This window comes from Suricata suricatta, chromosome 10 (assembly GCF_006229205.1).
Source record: "Suricata suricatta isolate VVHF042 chromosome 10, meerkat_22Aug2017_6uvM2_HiC, whole genome shotgun sequence".
Taxonomy (NCBI): domain Eukaryota; kingdom Metazoa; phylum Chordata; class Mammalia; order Carnivora; family Herpestidae; genus Suricata; species Suricata suricatta.
Window position 1 is genome coordinate 112,612,126 of NC_043709.1, and position 24,107 is coordinate 112,636,232.

Below are 24,107 nucleotides of genomic sequence, written 5' to 3' on the forward strand. Positions count from 1 at the left end.
GCTCACATTCCCTCAGTCTAGGTCACATCAATGATGTGTCAAGGGAGTCTATTCTTCTGGCACCCACAGACTCTATCAGCTACTATCATCCCCCAACAACCAATGCATACTAATACTGTTGTTTTGCCTCCCAAACTTGCAATGAAAACATGGTATTACTCAAGGATAGAATTTTTTTTATGAAAATGCATGTTTAATGATGCTTACTGCAGTATTATCTATGGTGGCAAAAGGTGAAAACAAGGTAGGTGTTCAAATAGGAGAATAGCTCAACATACAACACTATTGTGAAGTTTTTAGAAGTGATGTTTCAATAAATATTGAATGGCATGGAAAATGCTCAAAAAAGAAACATGAAACAATAAATAGCACACGAAAGAGTACATAAATCCATATAACAATTGCGTTTCCAACATCATAAAATGTATATATTTATATATATATTTATGCATAAAACCTTTTAAGGGAAACATCAAAATATCAGTGATTAGCTCTGGAGAGTATGAGGTTAGTTAATGATTTTCTGTTCTAATTTTTTACTTTTCTATATTCCTAAATTCTTTATTTTGAACATATTTTTATTACTAGAATAAACCCAAATGTTATTAATATACACAGAAGACCCCCATAAAGTTTGTCCTACTAGTTTTAGTTAGAAGCAAGATGAGGTAGAAAAAGGCTTATATATTTCTTGCATCTGTCACTCATTCATTTGTTCAGCATTTGAGAAACTAGTATGTCCCAAGGTTACACAACATTGAAATTCAGTGTTGTGTAATGGGAGATGAAAATAGAAAGGTTGATCTCTGGTCATGCTAAATAATTAGGGCTTTCTTTTCTAGGTCAGTGTTGTTCAAATTGTGGGTTCAAAATCGAGTCACAAGTCATGAAATAACTTGGTGTGTGATAGCCTGTGTTAAAAAAATACAAAGGACTAGAAATATCAGAGTATATTACCTATACTAAAGTTAAATATTGTTTGTGAAGTTTCTTTCTATTAACTTAAAAAACACTTTTTATTCTGAAGCAATTCTAGATTCATGGAAAGCTGCAAAGAAATTCACAGGGAGGTTCCAGCCACCTCTCTTACAGCTTCCTCCAACATTAACATTCTACACAACTGAAATACTGTCAAAACCAGAACACTGACATCTGTATAATCAGTAGAGCCTCTTTGGATTTCACCAGTTTTGCACACAGTCATTTGAATGTGCATGTAGAGATCAATGTGACTCCATTGTGCATGTAGCCTCATGTATTTACTGCCATAATCAAGATACAGAACTGTGTCATTAACATAGGTCTCCCTCATGCTACCTCTTGATAGTCACACCCACCTTCATCCCTCCCCAGCTCCTGTCAACTACCAGTATATTCTCCATGAAATATACTTTTTACTTGTGTGAGTGTGTGTGCATACATGTGTGTCAAAACATAAAATGTATTTCTATGAACTACAGTAAAAAAAATTGAAAGATACCACTGCAAGCTACAGATGAATTGGAGGCTGGGATAAGGAAAGCACAGGATAATCATATTTATTGTAGAGTTCATTTTGACAAGAATGTGGAAGATGAATTGAAAAGGAGAGTGAAGTGTGGGCAAAGAGGCCAGCTCTCTGCCTTACCTGCAATGAGTTATCTAGAAATGATATAGACCAACTTTCCTTTATTTGCTCATTCTTTCTTTCCTTTTTCCCTTCCTTAGATCATTAAATATGATCTGTATAGTATGACATCTCTGTTGTATAATTTATTATATATGATATGATGATGATGATGATGATGATGATAATAATAATAAGACATCCCCTGCTAGTCTTAGCAGGTTTATGCTGCACTCCTTAAAATATTATGTCATATAATGACAGCTGTATACCCACAAGTTAGTTAGGATGGTGACATGGTTAATTAATTACATTTCACAATAACTAATTAATTACTTATTTCTGATTATTTATTTTTCATGATAACTAACTCCATCCATGTTAGTGATGATAATTTTATGGTTCTATTTGTTGTTATTTGTGTTTGATTTCCTTCACTATTCTTTTATTTGACACTGTGAATTTTTTAATTCAAAATACTGAGGTTGGTTGAGTTAAGTTGTCATTATCAGTAAAGTTTGTCATTATCAGTAAAGGATAGCAAGCAATCTAAGCAGTCATTGTTACTGAGGAATTTAGGACATGAGCCATTTCACAGAGAGTGGTGAATTTTGGTTTTGGTTTATTATATATCTACTCTTAGTTATCTTTTGCATTTTCACTGGAGGGGATGAATGGACACATGAGGTGTATAAAGGGGGTCTCAAGAGTACTTTGTAGGTAATGACATGAAAACTTATGCACCACATTGGCTTTTTTTATTGTTTGCTAGTTTGCGGAGTTCATGGTGGGTGAAGCCACATTTGGAGGACAAAGACAATTATGAACAAAATGGACAGGGCCTATCTAGGTTGAGATCACCACTAATTAGATGGTATGCAGAAATCTAAAACTAAAACACTCAGGACTCAGATTTAGTGGATATTCAGGTGTGTTTGCTGAGACACTAAGAAAGAAGACATTGGCAGACTTAGGAAAACATGTTCCTCAGAAGTCTAGTCAGTGGTCAGTATGAGAATCATATTTCCTGGGTCTCATCATTGTTATAGGGATAAAATTTACTATATAGAAGCAAACAAACAAAAAGCAAATCTACCATATAAATGCTGGCTTTTGTTACTACCATCAAAATACTGTTGATTTAATAAATACTTCTGCTTTTCTTTTATTTAAATGAGCCAAGGCAAATCAGAGGTAAGGTGGGAGATGACAGTATTAGAAAGGCATTCAGGTCCTTTCCCTTTATTGAAAGGGCTCCTGAACTATACTTTGCACCAGCTACATAGCCACATTCCAATTCTATTTCACACCCAACACTGTTTCGACTAATTCTTAAATTCCAGTCTCTACCAACTCATCTGGTAGATCCCTGCTCTACAAGGGAGCTCTTTGATATTTCTAAAGCCTATTGTCTGTAAAAAGACATTTTTCTTTGCCTTCTTGCCTTTTGACTCTGAATCCATGGCGAAATTTTAAGCATTTATCTCTTTACTCATTAAACAATGACCTGGTCAGAGTGCCAAGATTCGTCTTGAAGATGAAACCTTGCTCAGCCCTAAGATTTTTGGAGCGATGCAACTCTGACTTCCTCACAGTCTGCTGGATGGTCTCAGGAGCCTATTCCTCCTTTGGCAGGAAACGGAGAGAGGTCATCCAGGAGAGCTTCCTGCGTTCTGGTCTGGGATTCTCTTTAAGTGTGGATTTGCAAATGAAAAAAAATCAGGGTGTCTTGTTTCTATATAGACAGTGCCTTGTTTTTACAGACTGAGCAGCATTATTCCCTTTTCTTTTCAAGATATTGAGTAATCATTTAAACATATTAGTTAATAGAAAATGATTGGTCAGGGGCTGGATATTTTTGGCAGAATCTGTAGCTGTCCTCTCCAAAAGCTGGAACTATGATAAATTGGAATTCTTTCATTTGTCCAGTTCAACTGGAGACTATGATTCTGCCAGAGGTGAGTGATGTCTCACCAGAGCCCTAACTTCCCATGTGGTCAGCTCAGGTGGGAAGGGAGGTAACCAGAGTGCTGGCGATTATCCTGTTTCTGGGAGCTGAGTTGCCAGTTATTTGAAAAGGTGGGAGTAAAAATACCAGTGGAAAGCAATAAGCACAGGAAAACTGATAGATTGGAAGAATTGTCAGTGTATTTACTTCAGATGAAGCTTTGAGGTCAGATAATACATTAGGTGCTTTCTCTTTCTTTTCGAAAAATGTTTTCTGGAAGAAATGTCGAAAAATCCTAGTAAGGGAGGATTGTGAAGACAGACCCTGGCTAGTAGGTGAAGCTCTTAGGCCTCCTGATCCATTGTAACTGCCAGCCCATCATAGTTGAGGGGACACTGATATCACTAACAGGGAAGATGGGAAGTTGCTTATGATACCTGTTAGTCCTGTGCATGCAGTGTTCTGCTGTTCTTTATCTTTTTAAAAAACTATTAGCCCATGTGTGTGAGGTGTGTGAAAGGGAAATAATTGCTGGCTTTGAGCAGAAATGGGATGACCTTTGTTGTATCAAACTAATAGACACTGCATATGATGTCCATGGTTGGTTTATATGGTCCACTTTCCAGAGAGATGCAAATAACCAGATATAGAAGCTAAACGCTGTGCAGAATTGGGGCACTTCTAAGTGTTCCTGGACTCAGAGCTTGTGGTGCTATCTTAATGAACTGTGGAAGTCAGAATAATCAAATCTTTAAGCTGTGTCCAATTTCTCTTAAGAATTAGAGAGATGGCCTGAGGCAAAATGCCTCAGGTTTCAGGAAGAAGCAGCTAACCATGTAAGGGAGGATCATTATCATCAGGGAAAGGAGAGGTGACACTGAGCCTGTCACTTGCCTTGCCCAAGCGACCTGGGGCTGTGTCAATGTGATGGAGGGGAAATGAGCCTATTACCTTTGAGAAGCTAGCCAAAACCTTTTTTTTCCCCTAAAATATCCTAAAAATGGAGCCAATGATGAACTTAAGAAAAGAGCAGAGTTTGTGAAGAGAAGCTTATATTAACTGGATAATTGAATTAATTTTTACTTTGAGATGAGTGAGTGTGTGTGTGTGTGTGTGTGTGTGTGTGTGTCTGTGAATGCATGCATGTGTATTTAATGTTTGGTCAAAAATGTAAATCAAATCATCAAACAGACTTTTAACTGCAGAGAACAAACTGAGCTTTGCTGGAGGAAAGTTGGTGGGGAATGGACTGAATGGGGGATGAGCACTGAATATATAAGTGATGAATCACTGAGTTCTACTCCTGAAACTAGTATCATACTATATATTAACTAACTGGAATTTAAATGAAAAACTTAAAATAAAAAAAATGTGCCCAAAGTGGTACTAAGAAGATAATTATGTAAGATTTATGTTCAAAGAACTTTATGTACAAATTTGCGCTTTTAAAGGGTATGTCCTGTGAGTATTTGACTCTAGTGCATTTTTATATTGCTTTCCAACTTTTGTGTTCTCCAATAAATACTTCTTTCTTAAATCAGAATCCATGCATATGTGAAATACTCTCACATACAAGTCACATTCTATTTTTATTTGGGGAAATATAAAATATTTTTATTACAAAATGAATAATGAATCTATGTTAAAATGAAAAAAATCTGGTAATATAAAGAGTCAATAATCATATCATGGTAAATTTTATCATTTGTGAAATATCCCTCTCTTGTTAAGACTCAGCTTTCCATATTGGTTTCTATTTTGTACATTGTGCCTTTTTGTATTATGGTCTAGAAATACCATTTCTCTCTTAGTTGATTTTGAGAGGCAATCTTCTGATCCAGTCTCTAAGATAACCTGTCTAAAACATGTCTCCAAATATGTTTAAAGTTATAAAATAGGAATAGGTCAATTATAGGATGATGCTACATTCCTCTTCTGTGAATGAATATATATCACTATTGCCTATGTCAATGCATGTTTGATTATTCCCTTTAAGTTACTCGATTAATAAAGATATCATTTTCTCCATTAGCCAGGATGAAATGTGGAGTTAGGAAATATTTATATAAAACTTAAAATTATCATTCCTTCAGATGAAGTATGTTAGCATGCCTTGGGGCCTTGGGTAACACTCATATCATGAAATTGTTCTAAATGAAAGCCCAAAGAGCAATCTTTGCAGTGGTTTAACTTAGACTTTTAAAGACCTTTTAGTTTCAAGGGCATCCAAGTGAAAATAATCTTTCCATTGAATATCGTCCATTTGTCTTCCCACAGCCTCTGAACTTTTTGGTCTTCAGTTCCTCAACATAGACACCCACATCACTAAATAACCCCTCAGCTCCGAAGCACTTGAGCCCCTTGGGTCCCCCTGTCTCAGCAGTCATTTTACTATGTAAGTAAGAGTAGTCTTCCATTTCCCGCTCTTTCCACAATATTATGGTCAAATTTCAAGGTCCACCCTCTAAAAAAATATTTTCCTGGTAACACATTAACTTAGCTTCTTTTCGATCGCATTCCTACAGTAACTAAATTTGGTCACATTGCTCCTAGCATGTTGTGAGATTCTAGAAGAGATTTTGCACTATTTTATATTCTTTACCTGCTGAATGTGGCAACTTTTAGAAGTCTATGATTCATATAGGGCCATACTTAGGAGTGATGACTTTTCTGTCCCCCCCTTCCCCCAACCAAACCTCTCATGTTTGTGCACAAGGAAAATCGAGAGTCTCACTACATGAACAGTATGAAGGGGACTGTCTCACGTGGATTGCCTGAAAGACCTCTGGGAAGAGGGTGTCACCAGTGGGGTTTATCAGTTGGTTGTGTATGTACTTCTATCTCCAGCAGAGCATGACCTCCTCCCCCATGGGCAGCTTCACTATAAACTCCACAGATAGAGTCACTATCCAGCCACAGGCAAGAGCAAAAGGTCAAAATCCCCTAGGCTGAGCTGCCTCTCTCTGCTTCTTATCCTATGGTTGCCTCTGATGACAGTCTGCCACTCAGCAGCATTTCTAAAATGGCATTGGGTAATTAAAGAATTCACTGTGGAACATTTAATAATTTAGGATATTGTCTCTATATCTGGAGGGGCTTGCATGCTTGGGAAATATTAAGTGTTAGCATAATTTGGCAATTCCAAAGCGTGTGTGTGGTAAATCAGCAACTTCACTGTCCTCACCAGAGTTGTTCTGCAGGTGAAATCATTTTGTAAACATGGCACCATAACATGGTATTTCGGGACATGAGGTGGAGAGAGAACAAGGGAACACTGATAGATGCAAATTGTAAAATGGAGTTGTGTTCTTTTAGCCTCTCTATAAGTTGTGTGTTGTGAAAAGAGTATTTGGTTTGAGGTAAAAAATTGCTTTAACTCCTTGCTGTATGATTTGGGGCTCGCCCCCCTACCTCTCTTTTCCCCAGTCTCCTTATCTATAAGATGGGGGTGAGGGAATAGTACCTGCTCAAGTTAAATAGCAGCTAACAGGTTTAAAAGCTTATTATGTGTTAGGCACTGTTCTAATAGCTTAATATTATTAACTTTTTTCATCTTCAACCTACATAGTATCATTGTGATGCCCATTTTACAGATATGAAAGGTGAGGCACAAAGAACAAGTAACTTGTAAGTGGTAGAATTGTAATTATTCAAGACATCTGCTCCAAAACCAGGAAGATACACTGGTTCTCCGACGCATTTCACAGGATGGCTATTCAGGTCAAATTGTTTCTTCAGCTCTCATGTAAAACACAAATATTAGATGTTATAGTATTCAGGATGATCTAGGTATAAACATATACCATCTTTTACTGGTTAGTGTGTAGTTGTGTTTGAGGGGTTTGATTTGATCCATGTTCTATTCAAATCCATGGAGTAATAAACCACACATTAATAGGATTATAAACTTCCTGAAATGTAAAGCTGAAAACGCAAAAGCAATCTGCACATTGGAGATCAGGGTTAAACCTTTCTTAGAGCTCAGGTTGTATCTTTTCTGTACTAGCTAGGGACAGCTTGAGAGGCAGTTGGGGTAGTGTGATTAAGAACAGGGCTTTGAACCTTGGCTCTGCCACTATTAGCTTCAGGATAGTAGGAATATCACTTGGTCTCTGTCCCTTGGTTCTCTATTTATAAAATGTGAACAATAGTGTTATTACCTTGCTTAAAAGTTGTGATGAGGATTAAGGTAATTTGTGACCAGCATTTGGAAGAGTATCTGGCACACAGTGAGCTCTTTCTATGGAAATTAGTTATTATTATTTAGGCTTTTGCAGAACATACTTTGTTTTCAAAATTAGTAGAAACCGCATCTAAAATAGGCAGACAGTGGTAGGCTTTTCCCTAATAGTGTGTGTGTGTGAGAAAGGGAAGTATGGGAGACAGAGAGTGAGAAAATGTGCGAGAATGTGTACGTTACATAAACTAGACAAAAATTCATGGAGAGAGACAGTGGTGACTTGGCAAGGAAAGACATGAAAATGCATTCTGAGGACAAATGAAACTCCCAGTGGGAGATCCGTAAAGGAATCGCACAGGCAAATGGGCATGCCCCCTGGCCTCTCTCCTGCCAGGCTGGTCCTCACTCAGACACAAGTATGAGCTGATTTGGAAGACAGGTATCTGCCACAGGCTAGAGACTGGGAAATCCGATTCTAACTCATTCTCTCAGAGCTGTGGAGGCTCCATCTATTCTACTGCACTTTTCTTTATGTCAGCTAACATATTTCAAGACAGATGTTCAGGGTCCTCTAACATAAGCATATTTTTCATAGCAGGCATAATCTGAGCTGAGCATATCTCCGATTTTGCAGAACGGCTTCAGTGTGCAACTGAAGCTTACATTTCTTAGCATGTTTACTAGTATCAGAAGTACTCCTCAAAAGATGTTCCTTTATTAGCATCCTGTTATTAGTAGTTTGGATTCAAGGCACTGAAATATCCTCAATCACATCACATTTAAATAAAAATAAGGAAAACGCATAACCAAAGACATCACATACCATATATCTTTGAGGATGAGGAAGAAAATTAGCTTGAAACCAGTTAAACCAGTAAAACTAGTTAATAAGCATGTCTTTGGAGAAATTTTAGCATTTAATCATTTTCAGTACTGAAAGAGACAGATTCTTATTTAAGAGTTTTACACCATGTGAATCTTGGGGCTCCTGGATGGCTCAGTCAGTTAAGTATCTGATTCTTGGCTTTGGTTGAGGTCGTGATCTCACAGTTTGTGAGTCTGAGCCCTGTGTCAGATTCTGAGCTGACAGTGCGGAGCCTGCTTGAGATTCACTCTCTCTCCCTCTCTTTCTACCTGTCTCCTGCTCTCTCTCTCAAAATAAATAAATAAACTTAAAAAACCCCCACAATTAAACCATGTGAATCTTACTAGACGTGCTTTACTGAAAGTATTATGATTTTTAATTTTGTACACTTAATGTCTGTGAAAACTGTATTTTAAATACAATCTTATTTATTTAGTCAAATCATTTAAAGGTTTAAATTATAAATCTTATTGATTATCACAATTCTATATAGATTCAAATTAATATGCTTTTATGTTTTTAAGAAAGTGGTCAGTTCTTCAATGCAGCTTAAGGTTTATAATAGACAGATGATGCATTGAACTTGTCTTCTGAAATGCCAAGCTTTTTCCTAAGGTTCTGTATGTGGTTGGGGGGAAAGAGTGAAAGCCCAGTGGTGGTATAAAGTAGAAACCAATTTGAACTCATGCTGACCGGATTCAGAGTTCTAGTTCTATCACTTTCCAACCTTGATATCTTAGACAAGTCATTAAGTCCTTCTGAGCCTTAGTCTCCTCATCTGTAAGGTGCAAGTTTTAGGGTAAAGGTATATATAATAAATATATAAAAGAGAGTATATATAAAAAATAGCAAGCAGAGTTTTTGATACCTGCTAAGTACTCCAAAGATGGTGATTGTGTTTAGTATTCTAGTGGTTTTATAATTTTCCCACTAATTGTTTGATTCATCTCTCTTCAGAAAGTGGAATCTGATTCTCCTCCCTCTGGATGTGGACTGGACTTAGTGACTCATAATTAATAGATGTGTTTGTAGTAGTGATGTGTAATTTCCAAGACTAGGTCCTAAAGAGTAGACTTTTGCTGTCAGCTGCCATGTTGTGATGATGTCCAAGTAGTCTGTGGAGAGGTCTGAATGGAGGAGCCAGCATTAGGGAGAAACTGAGACCTCTTGCCAGTGTTCAGCTCCAACTTGCTGGCTATGTCCATGAACTACCTTAGGAGTGGGTCCTCCAAATCCGTCAAGCCTTCAAATGACTGTAGTCCTGGCCAATATCTTATCTGTAGTCTCCTGAGAGACCCTGAGTCATAACCATCCTTATTCCTGTGAGATAATAAGTATTTCTTGTTGTAAGTCACTATATTTTGAGATAATTTTCTACACAGCAAAAGACAAATAGTACAGTAAAGACAGCAGCAACATAGTCCAGAATGGGATGAAAATCCTAAATTAGTTAGCCACCTCTGCCTGTGTCTGAGCAGTTAGAGTCGATGCTAAACATCAAAGGGGCTGTTTAGCCAATGTACTAGGTGCTAGCTTTGAACAAGGCTTTTCATGTGTCGTGGGAACCATGTGAGCTGCAGGAACCAGGATGAGTTACTAGGAAGAGACCAAGGCTCCCAGTGGTCTTTATGCTCCAGGTCTAACCAAGGTCACATTGCTACCTCCTCGGGCACTTCTGTTCATGTACAGCTCTCACTGCCAACTCCCTTGGGCACACCACAATTGTCCCTTCCCAGAATCCCTGGATTCCTTTTTATATTCTCATCCTATTAAACAATATATACCTATACTTATGAATTACAAGTAGAGAGAATGAACTATGTACATCAAATCAAATTATTTCCCTGCTTAGAACATTATGGTGTCTCTCTATTCTCTTTGAAATCAATCAGACCTTTTCTGGGCTATGAACCCCTATATGATTTGAATCTTAATTACCTTCCTTTTTGAATTCATTGCCTCCCACCACTCTCTGTTGGTTGATTATGCCTCAGCTACACTAGCCTTCTTTCTGTTCCTCCAATTCATGGTGGGATTTTCTCACACAAAGGGTCCCAATAAGTCACCTCTTTCTACGTTCATGTCCTTCTGTGGCCCTCCCATATTAACTTTGACTTGCCCTTGTGACTTATTTTGACCTCTGAGGCAAGAGCAAACGTGACATAAGAGGAGGCTTGAGAAGAGGAGACCATCTTTCCCTGGCTGCTTGTGGAAGAAGCCTGAACTACCCTACTGCTTGATGAGTGACACATGGCTCAGTTTCCTTCATTATCTCTGCCAACATTCACTCAATCTCCAGACATGGATTGGGCCCAGCACCTGAGTGATATCGGTGGTCATGGGATGAGGTGCTACGGCTGAGCCCAGCCCAAATGGCTAACTTACTGTGACAAATACATGATGCTGTGTTAGGTCACCAAGTCACCAAGCAGTAGATCACTGCTACACACCAAGCTTGTTCCTATCCCTGGGTCCTAATACTAATTGTCCCCTTTGGTTAGTATGTTCTCTTCCCATATCTACTACAGAGGGCTTTCTGATCAAGTAGATCTCAGTTTAAACCTTAACATGTAAAAAGCCTTGCCTGACCGCTCATCCCAAAGGGGTCTTATAGTCACTCTCTGTCATGTCATTATGTTTTCCCTCATATCATTATTTCCTATTTTCTTGTTCACTATACTTTATCACATCTAAGACACTGTTGGTTGTAATCCATTTCAGAAGTTAAAACATTTTAATTGATGAAATACAATATTTGATTATGTATTACTTTGTCTTCCTCATATAGGCTTCATGAGAGTAGAAACCTCCTACTTGGTCTTGCCCCCCTTCAATCATTCTCTATACTAGAGTTAAAATAAAATTTCTAAAACACTAACATAATAACACCACTCTTCTACTTAAAATGATTAACTGGCCCCTCTTCTTAGAATAAATTCCAAAATGCCTACTACATGTCTCCTATGCCCTTAATGATTGGACTCTTATTCATACATTCATCCAGATTCCAACCACCCTCTCTGCTTTGCTTTTCTCCAGCAGCACCCAACTTCTGTCAGGTCTTAGACCACATAATTCTGGCCCCAAAGCCATGCTGACTCTCTGCCACATGTTCTTTCCCAGCCTCTCCACCTGACTGCTTTGTGCCAATCACCCATCCTCAATTGTTACATCCTCTGTGAAGCCTTCCCTGGCCCTCTTAAACTTAACTTCCTCTCTCACAAAACCTTATACCAAATAACTATTTTAATTATAAAATATTTGTACAATAATTTATTTCACACATGTATTGAATAACTACTGTGTACCAGACACAGATTTAGGCACTGAGTTCAGAGCAGCAGATGAAACAACAAAAATACACACCCTAATGGAGCCTATGTTTCAGTGAAGTTAAGTAATCAATAATAAAATGCATATAGAAGAAGTAACATGTTAATGACTGCTTGGAGAAAAATCAAAGAAGGAAAAGGGAAATAGAAAATCCTAGTGGTTAAGGGGCTGCAGATTTACATAGAATGCCCATGAAAAGCACCAGTGAGAGGATGACATTTCAGTAAAAACTCGAGAAGATGAGCAGATATTTGGGGAAAAGCAGTCTGGGAAATCAGAATAGCAAGTCCAAAGGTGCTGAGGCAGGATTCTGGTCACTGGTGATGAATTTAAAAAGCATTTCATTCCATAATTTTCACAGTACCCTAGTTCACAAAGTAGAGAAAAAGCAGTTTATTTTTACTTTAAATACCTGAGCCTTTATATCACGATACAGTCTCACGAATATGATTAAAACATAGGCAAGTTGTACTACATGTCTTGCAAAAGAGGCAAGTCCAAAGTACTGGTCTCTCAACTCTTTACTAGATTATGTATATGCAGAGGGAAGAGTCAGGTGGAGTCATCCTGAAAAGGTTCACGTAGAAAGCAGGTCTTGGTTGTCAAAGTGGGAGCAATTCTTCCACCAATGGGGCCCCACAGAAGCAGCAAGCTAGGACCTGGTGTAGTTCCCGCAGCCTTAAGGTGGGCCTTGAGGCACAGTCAGTGGGCCTTCTTTCACAGAGCCAGCTGGATACACTGCTAACTGGGAGAGAATAGACAAGTGTCAGGGATCAAACCAGCCAATATCATCTGCAGGAACTGCATAGGAACTTACTGAAGCGTTTTGCTTTGTTTTTTCTCATCAGTGGGGTCTAAGCACTGGTGTTGAGATTACACACATGCACAGTCCATAACCTACCAAACCTTTTTGAATACATAACTAATAGCCAACTATTCATATCCATTTCAAACAGAATTGGTGCATAAAATGCTGCATTCTCAGCAAGTTGCATCAGCCAACTGTACATCTTAGGCTCATAGACATCACTTTGGGGTCTGATGACCAAAGATTCTGACTACAAAACAAAACGAGATTAGCCAACCTAAAACCTCACCAAGACACCTGGGAAGAGGAATAATGAACTGAATTCATGTCAATATATACATAACAGATATCTAATAATTTTCTGAAAGCAGGTTTTTTAAAGTGGGAAGGAATAGGAAAGTTCTGAGAGTTCAAGTGTGAAACTGAGATGGAGGAAAAAGAAAGGATGCAAAACACAACTCTGTCAAGTTCAAAACTGTATTTGAGAACTAGCTTGGTTTGGCTGTTTCTCTTCTCAGTGTAAAGGGGATCTTGGCCCATAGTGTTCTTGTCAAGTTATTATTTACCAAGGCTGCCAATTCATTGTTTTTTCTCCAGATAAAATATATGATACTTTTATGATTCTGTTCAATATTTTGTTCATTTATTCATATATGTTTATATTTATCCAACAAATAATGATCATTCCCTGCAATAAGTTATATAGAGATGGACATGTGAAGATCTTGTCCTATGTATTAATGGCTTCTAAATATGTCTATGTGACAGAAAAGACAATACATATAGTTGATAACTTAAACACTATAATGTTATGTAGTTAAAAATATAAGCACCTATAAATTAATATTCTGGTGAACATCCTTCCAGAAACTGCTGTTTTGCTTGCTTTCTCTCTTTTTCTCATGTTTGTTCGTTATTTAGACAGTTTTAAATACATTCCCGATAGGAATTACAGACTTCCCCATTATAGATGTTAAAAATATATTTAATATTATAATTAATTAATTAAAAATCCTAAGACCTTGCACAAAGGATGGTTGTAGTCAAGTAATAAAGGTTTAGATTTTAATTATTTTTGCTGTATTAAATAACATCATATTAAACATCTTTGAATACATTTTCCAGATGTGGAATTACTAAACTAAGCTGGGTAAAAGCTGCACTCACCAATATTACACAAAGTGCCAGCTGTGAGGGAATGCGAGTTATGTATAGCATGGCAATTTGTGATTTAGGTAAAGTTGATTCTTATCACTTTGTTGCTTTTGGGTTTCTGTAGATATGCGACACAGAAACTGGAGGAGGGGATAGCTAGAGAAATATTTGTTCTGTTAAAGTTTGTTGCTGCTTCTAAAACAACTTCACCTGAGTAGACAAGGAAAGAAAAAAATATGCCTTATTTTGGGCATAGTTCCATGTTTAATTTTGAGGCAAACCCCCAAGAGTGCTGCAAAGAGCAATGAATGGTGTGGACTAAAGGTCTGTTTCCCTGTATGGTGGAATACCAATTTATGCTTTATTTTCCTAATGAAAATAGCATTGGCAACCAAAATGAGCATCTAACTTGGTATTGGGCTCAATACTTTACAGCATTTCTCTTATTTTATGCTCATAAATACTCTTACAGATAGTACCATGAAGTAGCATAGAAGTTGAAGTCACTGATTCAAGCAGGATTTGATCTAGAAAGTTTGACTCCAGAGCCATGTTCTTGACGTTAGTTATCTTGATTTTAATACCTTATGGATGTGAGGATGAACATAAACTCATAGGGAAAATTTAAACAAAATCAATTTTATTTGAGTAAGATTAACTCATAGATACTTACATAATAATTTTTTTAAACATTTATTTATTTTTGAGAGACAGAGCATGAGTAGGGGAGGACAGAGAGAGACACACACACAGAATCCAAAGCAGGCTTCAGCCCAACGCAGGGCTTGAACTCACGAACCGCGAGATCATGACCTGAGCCTGTCAGTGGCTTAGCCGACTGAGCCACTCAGGCACGCCTATGTAATAATTTTTTAAATCTAAAGGCACGCCTATGTAATAATTTTTTAAATCTAAAGTTCAAAACTTGAGAGACTATTGAATGCTGAGAATGAACTGAGGGTTGAGGGGGAAGGGGGAGGGGGGAAAAGAGGTGGTGGTGATGGTGGAGGACACTTAAGGGGAAGAGCACTGGGTGTTGTATGGAAAACAATTTGACAATAAAATATTATGGAGAAAAAAATAAAGTTCACATTAATTTGTTATTTATTCAATTATTCAAAAATATTTATTAGTACTTTCTATGTGCCAAGCACTGGGTCATACAGTGGTGCCCAAGGGAGACATGGACCTTGTCTTCATAAAGAGGTTGGACTGTGGAAGGGACCAGCAGGAAAGTAGGCTGCCACTGTGGGGTGAAGCCACTCAAGATGAAGTCCAACATGCCATAAGATATAAGGAAGACAACCAAAATTTCAACCTTAGGTCCAAGGTTTATCTTTAAAGCAGATTAAAGGCAAATACAAGTGGTTAACTTTACGTATACTATTTAAAAACAAAATGTAGTTCTGTCTAAGAATTCTGATAGAAATATTAGACAGCTATGACATGCAAGGTTCATGGATCGGTTACTTTTTGTTTTCTAACTGGTCTCATGGTATGACCAGAATTTCAGATAAAGCTTAGAAAAACATGTAACTTTTGGAAACTTGGCAGTTTTCTCGAGTTTAATCTTTCTCATAATTTATGGATCTCATGGGAAAGTTGTTTATCTTTAGTTTCTGGGATTTGCTAGAACTTTATAGAAATTGTCTGACAGGCAACTTTTGGAGAGAAAGAGGTTTCCAAAACTTGTATTTTGACATTTTTATTAAAGTCTCTTGATACCAGATTTCCCAGCTGGTGAGCTAGGTTCATTTGGATGGGCTTCAGTGTGAAAACTGGGTGTGTCCCGTGGTGATATTCATTTCCAGCACTGCCTCATCAGACCACCTTAATGGAGTGGTCTTTTCGCTAAGGCACCAGTGATATTGTGAAAGGAACTATTTCTGTCTGCTCCCTATGCATCTTCAGGATGTGCACTGCCTGACACAGAGTAGTTGCTTAATTATTATTTGTTAAATGAGAGAAGTTTATATCTGGGAAAACTTTAAATATAGAAAGATAAGTGGAATGTTATTATGTTGTCTGCCATGTTACAAATTTCCATATTACAAATTCCCATAATCTATTTCTCACATAGGTGTGTAGTATCTGAGTAAAAGGCCACCTTAGGTGAACGTAGTATGTCGAAATGACCACGATTTCCACAGCCTATGCTATTCTTCAATGTCAAGTCAGACCTTTCAGTGAATGGCATCACCATTTGAAACATATGCTTTGAGGAAATGAATTTGTTTTCAAAATATAAAGTGTATTTTTATATGTTTATTTCAAAGAGGAAAACAGAGGAAGGATGATATGTTCTAATTAACTTTAATATTTGCACTTATTCAATTGTAATTTATTATAATTGAAAGGAACAATCTCTGTAACATAGATTAGGGGCTCTTCTGATTTGAGCTGCTGACCTCAGAGGCATACTCATGGTATGTGCTGGATCAGAGCATAGCATTCTTAAATCATGTCAGCATTCCAGAAGACATTATCCACAAAACTATATGGTATTTATTTAATGCCTTTCACTTCTTTTGATGAAAACACTGAAAAGCTGATTTTAATCTGAGAATACCTCTTTTAAAGAAATCTCAAGAGATTTAGTGCTACCAGAAAAGCTAAAAGATACTAAAGTACTTGTTACAAGCAAGGAAAGCTTTAAAACAATGTAGAATAGGAAATGTAAACCTGGTGACCTCTCCCCTACCTCAAAAGATAGTGAAAGGGATCTGATAGGGATGACACCTGTCACTGGTTATGGATGTTACACTTACTTTCTAATGAAAAGACAACAAAAGGCCACACTCTGTGGGTATTCAATGATCAGACAGAACCATTGAGAAGCATGAGGGTCTTACCTGAACATTGGTTCAAAGAAGTGTTCTAGCACTGGGAAACACTTAACAATATATAGAGAAAGGAAACTTGGATTGATGTTTAGTTTGTCTACTAAAATGATCACAAGACAGGTATAGATGGAAAAGTATTCTGTACTTTATTTTTTTCCCTAGCAATATAGTATTGGTTTTACAGCGTATCTTTCACCTAAATTTTAGACAGCATCTGTAAAACTATAGATTCTTTCATCCTTAAGTCAGAATGTCTGGAGTAATTGTGAAACTTGTGTATAGATATTTAGTTCAGCTTTGTGTATATGGATACATGCACAATTTTATATTAACTGTAATTGAATTAAATTCAAAATTATATATTAAGAAGGGTGATGTATATATGTGTATGTGTGTTATGAAGCTAAATAAGTTATTGAACATGAAATGTGAAGTGTGTTTTATTCAGTATGATGGGTATGATTGTAGGAAAGTAGAATAATTTAAGCTTATATGTCATTTGATTTGAATATTTAAAACTTATGTAATATAAGTGATTTTTCTCATTTGCTGTGCAAATTATTTTTATGCTCATACTACTTCTAGTGGGATGCCAATTTATGTGAAATAAAATAAGTATTTTGAAATGATATGGCTCCCTAAGGATCTAATAATAGTAATTTCACTAAAGCCATAAATAGGTAGATATGTCTGAGATACATCTGAGAACCTTTATAATCTGGGAAATATACAATAGGGTGAGGTACATCAGTTGCAAAAGCAAAAATCCTAGGAAACATAATTATCTATTAACTAGATCTTTTGCTGTGTTATTAATGAATAAGGAAGGGGCAGTAGAAGTGACGGAATAATTAGAGGAATGAAAAATGTAAAAGGAATGTTCTTAGTAACTGTTAAGGGGCGTGTGTGTGTGTGTGTGTGTGTGTGTGTATGTTTGTATATCTCATATATGTTTACTTCATTTTTCCAATTAGAGTTATTTTATACTTTTCCACATGATGCATATTGTAAATCAGCTTCCATTTATTAAATACATGACAGAGCCTGACATGGGGCCTGATCTCACAAACTGTGAGATCATGACCTGAGTCTAAATCAAGAGTTCGATACTTAACTCACTCAGCCACCCAGGTGCCCCTGCCCCTACTTATTTCTATTTTAAAACGTAGTTGTGCTTTTAATGTGCTTTTGGAATTCCTTCCTAATACCTTTTATTATGGTGCTTTAGTCTGTAAAAAGTCTAAGGTAATAAAGAACTTTTTCCAAGAGGACAGGAGAGAAGTAACAATAATTCCTTTCCTGAAGAGTTAATTTAGTTTAAAATGTTTATGTGAGAAAAGGCAATTTAAAAACGTATTTCACATAAGTGTTAACTAGCTTTTAATTACTTTTATGTCAGAGCATAGAAATATTTATTAAATCTATACATTTACAGACATGTTCTTCTCTAGTAGTCTGTCAGTTAGATATTTCTTAGTATTTACAAATGCAATGAAGAAATCTAATGTTAGTGTGAATGTCTTTCTCATCTAAGTAATCAGGAGCAGCATGGAGGCAACTATGGACCGCAGTGTTTGGACTGAGGGGGAAAGAATTGGTGATAGGGTGAAGGAGTGATGCAAAACTGAATAGGCTGAGATTTTGTGAGCTTTGGTTTTTAGTCTGGTTGAAATGGGGAACCATCAGAAGTTTTGAGTAAAGCAGTGACTTAATTTGATCAGTATTAAGAGGATCACGTTGGATACCTGTTGAGAATAATAGCAAGAGGGCAAGAGTAAAAGCAGGAAGACAGTTAGAAAAGGCTATTGTGATTATTCTAGGGGGGCAGCAATGATGCAAGGGAGTAGTGATGCCAGCAGCGAGAGGCAATGGGATTCCAGATGAATTTGAAAACCATTAGGTTTGGTGGTTTATTGCACATAGCGTATGGGGGAAAGATAGGAGTCAAGGATGACTCCCAGATTTCAGCCCTAAGTGTCAAAAAAGAAGAATAACTATTATTGAGACAAGGTTTTAGGGGAGAGATCTGGAGCTGAGTGTTGTACATGCTATATTTGAAATACTTGTCTAAATCTAAATACAGATAGATATTTGGATGTGTACATGTACAGCTCATAGGATACATCCAGGGTAAAGATAATAGTGTGTGAGTGACAGGCTGAGTGCTGGTGTTTAAAGCTATGAATTCACCAAAAAAGTAAGTGTAAGAGAAAAGTTCAAGTGCCAAGCTTACAGGCTTTTCTTGGACCTACTGATTGGTGTGTTTCTGTTTCAGGTGTGTGTGGGGGGTAGTATGCTGATAGGCCACAGACCCCTTCAAGTAAGGAAGGATCTTCACTACAGGTGGAGCACATGGGAGATATCTCTGCTATCTTTGACAGTTTTTTGCACATTTGGTAACAGGGGTGTTAAAAGGCTAAAATTAGGTAGAGGACTGCCTTGTGGGTCTCTAGCCTTACTGTCCATGCAAGGGATCCACTGTGACAGGTATATTTCCGGAGAGGAGCAGTTTTGTTGGTAGAAACATGACAAGTGCTGTAGTTTGTATGCACAGAACATAGTATGAACTCAGCCTTCAGTGCTTTCAGTGGGCTTGTGGAGTTCCGTGACATGGAACATGGAAAAAATGGTTTTTTCTTTGGTTTAGTTATGAAAATGTATTCATTTAACTTATCTAGAGATCCCCTCCTTGACCTGAAATGGGTCTTAGGCCATTCATTTATATAATTAGGTGTCTGGTAATATGATCTTTTTGTTTTTATTTTACGGAAATTATACAGTTTCTGAATCATTAATATAATCTTAATCCATCTATTCTTTCCAGTGCTATAATGGATGTGGTGTGAGTGTGTGTGTGTGTGTTTGCATTTGCATATGTACTTACATGAGTATGTGAGAGATACCATTCAATAAGATAAGGGAAAAATAGAAAGGTGAATATGAACTTGTCTTAAAGTAGAAACCATTTAAAAAGTTTCATTGTTTCAAGGAAAGATATGTTTTTAATGACTCTCTGAAGTCTTTCTCTAAAGACACATGATATTATAAAGTTACCAATCATAAGAGATCCAAGTAAATATTTAAAATATAAAATATATTCTACTCTTAGTCCTAGATGTTTAAAGGTTAATAAAAATATCAAGAAGCTTAGTCTCTGGAGTCATTATAGCTACAACTGTGTAAACAGCTTGCTTCAAATAATATCAAAGGAAGAGTTAACCTTATTAGATGTAGCTCTAATCGCAAGAGAGCAAAAGGCATGGCAACAATTGTTTCTGAAGATTAAACTAGAGGGATGCTGTCCTCATAAAAGCTACAATTAAATGAAACTTTATTCAGTGAAATTTTCATTTGTAATGGAATATTTTTTCTTACAGTTTACTAATATGGTTTATTTTTGGATCTATAACCAATTTTGCTGTCCATATTATAAATTGAAAAAGCAGTTAAAATGCCAGATTCAGAAAAACAATGCATCTGACCATAGGGACATTCTGTGATTGATCACATTATTTGTGATGTGGCAGATGCAATAAAGCTGGAGTGGAAAGGAGGCATATAATTTTGTGCATACTAAGCAAAAAATAAAAAGGCATAGAAAATCCCTTTCCACTGTGCTTTCATGCCCAATCATAGTACTCAATTTACATTTGAAGTAATTTCCATAATTAGCAATCCCACTCTTTCAAAATAATATACCACACTTTAGTTGATCTAGGGAATAAAGTTATTTCCAAAAAAAATTTAAGGAGGTTACCTATAAGACAAAAATAGAATAAATACACTATATATGTATTTAACATACAGAATTCCACAAACATGGATTGTGTTCTTAGTATTTCTATGCCTGAACCACACTGTTAGCTCCAAAATGGAAAGTTTAATGCTGTTTTGAGGTTGGACCAAGACATTTGTTATATAACTAGCAATATCTTTTGATAATTTAGTAATAAAGGCCCCTTGGAAAAGAGTCAAATCTAGGTTTCTTCCAATATTTTGTGTATTTTATCGTACTTTTAGTGAGTTATTTAGTGGGATGGCTATTTTCCATCGGACACACCCCCATCTAACCTGCTCTTCTCTGTCTTATGTACCAGGAAGGTGGACCCCAATGGACCTCAGTACCTGAGTGCCTTTGCCAGGTAGTGAAGTACAGCCAGTGGGAGGGGTCAGCTGGAGGCTACAAGGAGAAAGAGAGAGAAGTGGGGGGAATTTATCTCCTCCTCCCTGTTTCTGTGTTTTATATTTGGAAGTGGCCATGTCACGCCACATGACTGCAGTTTCTGCCTGTTCCTTCTCCAGAGTTCCAGTGCTCACAGGAATCTGGTCACATTGTGGATTGCCCAACTTTGCCCCTGCTGCTCAAAGGGTAGTTAAGAGCTTTCCTCAATTTCTGGGTGTCTCAATCTTTTGCAGATGCCCTTAACCCTGTGCACTCTTATGCAGTTGTCCCATTAAAATTTCTTCAATTGAGCCATCAGAGCAGACTTCTCTTGTCACCCTGCCTGACACAAGCACAATGATGCTGATATGATCAAGCCTGTAGGCACTTGCAGAGATTTGAATCTATTGTGCGAAGACTTCTGTGCTGCTTGGTAATGGTAATAGCTTGGTTATTATGACAATTATAAGATAATGGCTAGTTAGCCCTGCATTTTGAGACTAAACTGGGTAAAGATGCCAGAGATCATTATTCCATGTACAGGTGGTAGCTTTAAGCAAAAGAGAGGCGGTGGCCTCTTGATCTGTCTTCTCTAGTCTGATTGAGCATTCCAGTATTCAGTTCAAGACCCCATGAAAGGAATGTCATTGTGTCTATTTCAAGTTCCGAATTTTCTTCCCAGAAAAATTTAATTCATCATCTAGATAGCTAGAGGATGACCAGGAAAAAAAGTATTCATCAGAGGTGAAATCTTGAGGAGATAGCAAAGAGAAATACCTTTTGGAAGCCATACTGTTTTTGCAGAAGAACTAAAACTTATCAGCTACCCCTGGGTACTGTGTATTTGGTGCAGGGATATCTCTTGAGATTTCTGAATTCCTTTTTCCTACTACCTAGACTGGCTTAGTCTACATTTGCCTCCACAAGTAAATTTCCTGTCCTGGCCTCCTTTCCCTTCTGCATAAGGGAGCTGATTCCTATAGGCTTTATTTCCTGGGCTCCATGGTTGACAGTTTTCTCTTAGGTTTGGCTAACGGTAGACACTTGCTGAAAATCAAAGACTCAAAGGAAAGAGATGGATCTGGGATGATCTGCCCTACTTTGTCCCTTGTGTGTGCCCATGCCAGTGTTCCTCAGTAATAGAAGCTCCTGCTGGATGTCTCTGCCCTCCAGATGCTCTCACAGGGCTCTGACAGCACATTGTCATCTCCCTGTCTTTTCAGCCCTCTTGATATTAATAGTTTCTCACTGTTTCAAGTTTGGGTGTCTCAATATTCCTTGCTAGTTACCTTAACATTTTCCACAACTCTTTGTATAACTCTCTTATTAAAGTACTTTTACTTGAAGCATCTGCATTGGATTTCTTTCTGTTTTCCTTTATTCTTTCTTGAATTTGTATTATTTTAGTAGTGTTAGCTCTGAAATAATAAGCAATTGGCTGTACTGTTGCGATTTTAGTTAGAGCAATGCCTATCATGTCATTTTTAGAACCGTGTTAAAATAATGCCATTAGAGCAGAAGCAAGTTTAGTAGCATTTATACATAAAAGTTAGCAGTGGATGTATTTTTTTTTGTAATTGGGAAAAAACCCAACAAATAAAGCCAAGAATAATCCCAAGGCAACTCTCTCAGTAGCTGAGAACATGCTTAGCAGTCGTGGGTTGAAAAAATCTTTGTAAATGTCCAAAGAGTAGAGAAGTCCACTTTGCAAACAACAGTGTAGCACATAGTTTTACAAGCTGAATCAAAATTAGCTCTTTTCCTGGTTTATAAAAAGACAAACTATGTGACCCTTTGGATTTATGCTCTAATTTTTTTTTTATATCCTTTAGTCTAGGCTTTCCCTTTAGTCTACAGTTCTATTTTAATATAACACATTTTTAAAACTATATTGTCATTGCTGAATAGAATTATATAATAATTTTATACAAATATGTACATGATTATTTAATAAAGATGTTAAAATTTCAATATTTTATTTAAAACCATATGTAGACATTTATAATAGAGACAGAAACCGAATTGGAAAAATATGGGCAGAGTGCCTTGAAGGACTGACTGAGAAAGGAAAAAAAAAAACAACCAAAGCCAAACCTCAAAGAAAACAGGATGTGAGTTTCTGGCCAGCAAAGCAAAAGGACAAAGAGAACAGAGGATGATTAGATTTTAGGGCAAGACAATTAACTTATTCTCTTTTCTCAATAAAATCAGTAGAAGTTTAATGGTGCTGACCCATGAATTAAAAAAACAAAAAACAAATTTAATGGCCTGAAATGAAAGAATGGGCCACAGATTTTTGGAAGGTGGCAACAAAGCTGTTAACAGATCAAAAAAATTGGGAGATGAATTGATTGCAGCAAAGAGGGCAATGCCACAGAAATGTGGGGCATTCTGACAGAGCCATTTTGAATAATCACTTTTGATAGAACTATACAAAAATGACCCTATTAAAAAGTAAAGTCATGTTTTAAAGTTATATCCCTGCCTCTTGCTTCACCCCCACCCAGTAAATGTATGGGTCTTATTTATTCAATTTTACATTGTTTACATTTTTTACAGGCAGTGATTGTTTCTTTTAGTTTAACTACTTTTTATTTATTTTAAAGGTTTTAGAACTATTTTTAATATTACCAGTACTGAATTATGTAACTTTTATATTAAAAAAGCAAAGATATTTTTTAGAGTTTATAGATTTTTAATAATTTATTGAGATACAATTTACATATCATAGCATTCACTCTTCTAAGGTGTACAATTCAGTGATTGTTAGTGTATTATAAATATAAGCAACTGTCACCTTAGTCCATTTTAGAAAATTTTCACTACCTCAAAAAGAAACTCCTTATCCTTTACTTATTTTTTTCTCCCATTCCACATTCTCCCAAGCCCTGCACAACCACAAATCTACTTTTGCTCTATATTTCCATTTTGGAAATATCCTATGAATGGAATCATATGCTCTGTGATATTTTGCAACTGACATCTTTCACTTAGAATAACATTTGCAAGAGTCATCCATATTGCAGCGTGTATCAGGACTTCATTACTTTTCACCATCAAATAGTATACTGCTGTATGGCTGTGCCACATTTTGCTTATCCATTCATCAGTTGATAGACATTTGGATTGTTTCCCCTTTTTGGCTATTATGAATAATGCTATTAAACATTTGTGTACAAGTTTCTGTGTGGGTATGTTTTCATTTCT

The 24,107-nt window shown here is 36.8% G+C and overlaps 1 long non-coding RNA gene across 1 annotated transcript in view; it reads left to right on the forward strand.

Moving 5' to 3' along the window:
* Positions 1-3,541: 3,541 nt before the first annotated feature.
* The window catches only part of LOC115305024, a 70,790-nt gene continuing 50,224 nt past the window's right edge, over positions 3,542-24,107 (forward strand). Inside the window, exon 1 of the long non-coding RNA XR_003914727.1 lies at positions 3,542-3,564. This is a non-coding gene — a long non-coding RNA (uncharacterized LOC115305024). The remainder of the gene's footprint in view (positions 3,565-24,107) is intronic.